Source organism: Passer montanus, unplaced genomic scaffold, assembly GCF_014805655.1.
Source record: "Passer montanus isolate IOZ18808 unplaced genomic scaffold, ASM1480565v1 scaffold26, whole genome shotgun sequence".
Lineage (NCBI taxonomy): Eukaryota > Metazoa > Chordata > Aves > Passeriformes > Passeridae > Passer > Passer montanus.
Window position 1 is genome coordinate 4,207,057 of NW_024367261.1, and position 5,371 is coordinate 4,212,427.

At 40.7% G+C, this 5,371-nt stretch overlaps 1 long non-coding RNA gene across 1 annotated transcript; it reads left to right on the top strand.

Annotated features, from left to right (window-relative positions):
* The first annotated feature begins 1,311 nt into the window (after nucleotides 1-1,311).
* On the top strand, nucleotides 1,312-5,000 carry LOC120503594. The gene is made up of 3 exons (XR_005627790.1): nucleotides 1,312-2,139; nucleotides 3,138-3,227; nucleotides 4,794-5,000. It is a non-coding gene; the product is annotated as an uncharacterized LOC120503594 (long non-coding RNA).
* Nucleotides 5,001-5,371: the final 371 nt, after the last annotated feature.

The following is a 5,371-nucleotide window of genomic DNA, read 5'->3' on the forward strand; positions in this document are numbered from 1 at the left end:
CGTTTACTTTGCTCCTGCTGCTTTTCATCTCTTTTCTCTCCTCCTGGTGTGTATTTTCCTGCCCTGTTGACTGTGGTGCTGCATACTAATGGAGCAATACTTGGCCCATCCCCAGAGATTTACTTTGCTCCTGCTGCTTTTCATCCCTTTTCTCTCCTCCTGGTGTGTATTTTTTCCTGCCCTGCTGACTGTGGTGCTGCATACTAATGGAGCAATACTTGGCCCATCCCCAGAGGAAGTTGTGTGCAGGTTTATTGAGGAACAGAGGGGTCAGCAGGAATTTCAGCGCATCCAATAACTCTCCTACTAGTGGGATGCCTTCAGGTAGCAGCACATGATTTGATCCCAGCCATTTCTATTGCTATAGCCCTGCTGAAAGAGCACACATCCAAAGAAACTTAGCCATCCTCTCCCTCATTATATATATATATTTATTCCAACAGCTTACAAAACCAAAACACTTACGTGTTTTCTAAAAGGGCTTAGAGAAGGAGGCCTGTCCTGCTACATCTCTTCTGCTTGTGAATCAGGCTGACAACCCGCAGATTTTGTTTCTTGCTGTAAATAGGTGAGAAAGACTGGGCTGATCTTCCAACGCAGATAAGTGATTTCCTTCAGGGGGTGTAAGAAGAGTGGCAGAAGGGTTTTATTTTCATTCCTCGCGCGATTATTGTCAGCTCCTTAGCAGCACGACCATTGGATTGCACAGTATGCTTGGTGAGAAAAGCCTTTTGCCCAGGATCATTTCCTTTCATTTCTCGGGCCAGCGCAAAGGTAATGAAGAAGCTAAAGACCTATGCAGCTGAGAGAGCCGAGCATTTGTGTTGCAGCGTTTGGCGTTCCAGGCCAGATAGCGACAAGTGGGCAAACCCTACAGTGGAATTAGGTTGATTATTATTTATCCTTGTCTCCAGGTCTCGGGGTGGGTGGGGTGTTTCTCTCCCGCGGCTGAGAGCACCGGAGCCGCGCTGCCGCCCTCTCCCGGCTCCGCTGCAAAGCCTGCCAAGAGCTCGGCATTCCCGGCACAGGCAGCCACCGCCTGACAGGCAAGCAGGGGGAAAGGAAACCAGGGAAAACAAACAAACAAGCACCGGGGAGAAAATGGAAAAAAATACAAAAAAAAAAAATACAAAAAGGGGGGAAAAAAGGAAAAAAAAGGGGGGGGGAGAAGAAAAAAAGGAAAAGCAGAAAAAAAAAGATAAAAAATGGGGGAGAGAAGAAAAAATGAAAAGCAAAAAAAAAATACAAAGATAAAAAAGAAAAAAGGAAAATGAAAAAGGTAAAAGAAAAGAGATAGAGAGGAGAGGAGAGGAGAGGAGAGGAGAGGAGAGGGCTTGTTCTTGAGTGTGTGGCCAAGCACTGGAACAAGATCTCAGGGAAGCGGCGATGGTCCCAAACCTGTTGTTGTTCAATAAACATTTGTACAATGATCTTAGATACGTAGTTTCACTTTTAGGTTGTTCTGTGTGGAGTCAGGAGTTGTACTCAATGATCCTCATGGGTCCCCTCCAACTGAGAATATTCTGATTCTAAATATTAGCACTAAGGCTTAATCCCACTTAGTTACTGTGCTTGCAGGACAGGATCTCAAAATACAATAGCAATATACTAGCAAATGCTAACATTTGATGAAATAAGGCAAATAGACTTTAGTTGTACCATATTTTTTCTCATGAGGGTTTTTCTAAAAGAGTATCAAAACACTGTATGAACTACCAGCTCTAAAACAGTATCAGTTCCACCTACCAATTCTTGCTCCTGGGGCAGGGAACATTTTATGCCACACACAGTGTAAGACAGCAATGTAAAAGACAGAGAGGGCAAGGGATACAGAAAACACTATCTCTATTTCAGAGCTCAGAAGAGAAGCACAAAAAGAATAATGGGAACACCCAAAGTCACTTGTGCACTGGACAGAGCTGGGGATATTGCATAGAAGCATAAGCACTTTGATCTGTTCCATCATGGCATTTCAAGGAAGTAGGAGAGGAGCTGAGGGCAGATGCCTCTGTGCTATTATTGACACAACATTTTTCCATTTTTACTTGTAGGGATTCTGGAGAAACAAAGACTTTCCTCTTCGTGTCATAACTGCTTGGAGGTTCTCCTGACCTTTGTTTGCCCCTCCCATTTTTCCAGGTGATTAAGCTGTGCAGTCAGAAAGCATGACTATGATGCCAAGAAGCCAGCAATTTTAACACCACAAAAGGATAATTGTGTAATACTTCAGGCCATATCAGTTTCAGCACAGACTGACCCTCAGCTGGTGATGACAGAGCGCCAGCAGCTCCCAGCACAATGACTGACAGAACTGGGACATGGCAAATTGCACTTTCAAAGCCTGCAGCAGAACAAGAGTTAGGGGACTCGCTTTGCATTAAAACAGGCTTGTACCATATTCTTACAACAAGGGATAAAGTAGGACAGCACATGACTACTTCCCTTCCAAACCATTCCACTTGAAACATCTTTCATCCACCTCCCATCCTCCTTTGCTGGCTTATGAAAGACAGTTGCCCATACTACTAATGTAACATTGCCTGAATTCTTACACTATACCACACACTTGTACTAAATTAAAGAGATTTTTTGCTACCTACAAATGTCACATCAATTGGAAGAACAGCTTAGGTGGTGACATCTACCAGTGTGTGAGTAACCTCAACTCAGTGGTGCAATTAAGCCTGAGTATATTACTGCTGAACTAGGGGTCTCAGTGTTGTACCTGGAAAGACTAAGCCATAATTGAGGCACTCAATTGTCCAATATTTTGACCCTCCCCCCAAAATATTTGCTCACATTTTCACTAATTGGGTGCTCTGTAACATTCCAAACCTGTATGGATGTGATGCTGCCTCAGTGTCAGCAATTGGGACACCACAGGTAAGATCCTGAAAGGGAGACCCTGGAGGTAACCAGAAGCAAACACATAGGTGAAATCTAGGTTGTCCACTCTGGGCAGAGAGGAATCTGAGTTGCATTGCTCAGCTTCAGGATGTCTCTGCACTTTTGCCACTTACTATCTAGCTTTAAAAAAAGACTTAAAAAATAGTTGATCCTTTTCCCACAGATCCCAGGAACTTTGCAAACTCTTCTCAGCTGTGGTGTGACTCTCCCTGTCAACATTCTCCCTGCAGGATATCCCATGGTGTGAGGGAAGGAAACTTGAACCCATCCAGAGCAGGAACTGAAGGGAGCCTGACATCTCTTGCTTTCCAGGACTTAAGGTAAGCAACTCCTATTACAAAGACAGGCTTAAACAAAAATTACAACATTTAGGACAAACTCCTACTTTCAAGAGATCACTTACCTACTAAAGTGATTAGAAAACTCCCTCCTCTGGTCCTGAGCAAGCCACTCAAGAGAAGGGTAAAATACCTGGCATCTCTTGCCACCCAGTTTCTATCGGGCAAGTGAATGTGGAATGGAGGACCCACCTGGGCCCTTACTCTAGGAAACAAGGATTTGACAACTCAAATTCTTTTCTTCTCTTAATTCTGTAACTTTCTGGATATGTGATTAAATTCTGAGTTGTTGCGTCCCGGTGACTCAGTATGTGTATAGTAAAACTAGTTTCCTGTTCCTGGACCTTTTAAAAAAAAATCAGTATTCATTTCAGCTTGTGCTGACAGCTGAAACTGTAAGAAATATTAAACTAATATTTTTATTTTCAGAGTGTGCTTTGAACAGAGCAGCCTTAATTTAAGAGTTATTTTAGCAGTTCATTTCCCAAAAATAACTAAATCATTCTTTCCAAAATCCATGTACAAGCTGACTCATAAGATGAAGTTCTACTCAAGCCATGGCATAGCCACAGTGGATTTAATGCAAAAGTAATTATCTCAATTTACATGGAGACTCAGTGGAAAAAAAACCCAGAAAGAAATCTTTTAGAAGTAGTTAACAATCAGACTAAAAGCAGGGACAATCTGGAGAAAGATATTTATGTCTTTAATCCTTGAATAGCTGTAAAAAATTCTGTATCAATGATGGAATTTTCTATTCAATTACATGGGGTGATTTAAATACATAAAAAGGTAATTATAAAACTTCTGTTAGATTTTGCTTAAAGTACAGTCAAAAGAGACTATGATTTAACTGAGACTAGAATTTCAGACATGCTTTAACATGTTTGCAGTGTTGCTCCCTGGAGATTCATCCTGTACAGATCAGGTTTTTCAGAGATTAGATGCCTGGAAACAAGAGAGGTTACAATATGAAATGTATTCAAAAACCTGGAATTAATTTTATAACTTTTGCTAAGAGAATTGATAAGACACAGCACAACTGGCCCAACATCAAAAGATCTGTTTGTAATTACTACTTTCTATTACAATAGCTTCCTGTCTACTACCATATGGGTAACCATTGACTCACAACAGTAGAAATGTCACTCTGACTCAATACTACTAAATGCCATTTCCAGAAAAGGAAATACAAGCATTGAAGTGGCCAGAAAAATGGAGAAATTACGTAGTTTGGTATCTGCTTTATGCATTCTGAGACATTTTTTATCAATTCCTTTAAACACTACAAAATGGAAAGTGTGTAATATGTAAGTTAATTTAAACCTGCTTTGCCATTATCATGTTAAGCAGTTGACAAGGTTCTGATATAATCAGTGGTACAAAGGTCCCAAAGTAAAATCCTAAATAGTCACTACAAAAAATATCACTTTAAAATAGAGTTACACTTGGTAAGAATCCTAATTTATCAATAATTATGTATCACTAAAGAATAAGCTGATGAAGGATTTTCTTTCACACATTTCTTGCTTCTCCCTTCCATGACAGTGCTAAGCCCATGTGAGCTGTGCCTGCACTAAAAAAACTGCAAGACTCAGTACAGGAGAAGCAATCAAGGATGGAGTGACAACAAAAGCACCAGATGCCACTGATGCCTCTTCCACACTTCAGTCTCCAGGCATCACAGCAACAAGGAACCCTTCTGACTCCAGGGTTTCCTAGTAAAGACACATTTGAAGAGGCACAGTCACTCTCCTAAGAGATAAAAATAAAATGATGATACATTCTATTGTCAAATAAGTCTGTAAGATCAGAATTACACAGTGTTAGGGTATTTTACTCCAGTTATACAGCCTAGATCACATTCAGCTGTCCATTTAGCCTAGCACAAATCTCATTTAATTAATCCTCAGGGTAAGTTCCTTTCAAACAACTTCTTAAATGTTAATGAAGGCCCATAATTTAATCTCCTGTTCTTCCATTTATAAAGTGATTTTTAAATATCATTGAAAGACAGCACTTGGAAACTAACAGTCCACTGCAAAGACTTCCACTGAGAAAACAAGGTGAAAAAAATAGCCCTGTCCCCAAACACAGAAATTGTAAAAAAAAAAAAAAAGGCCATG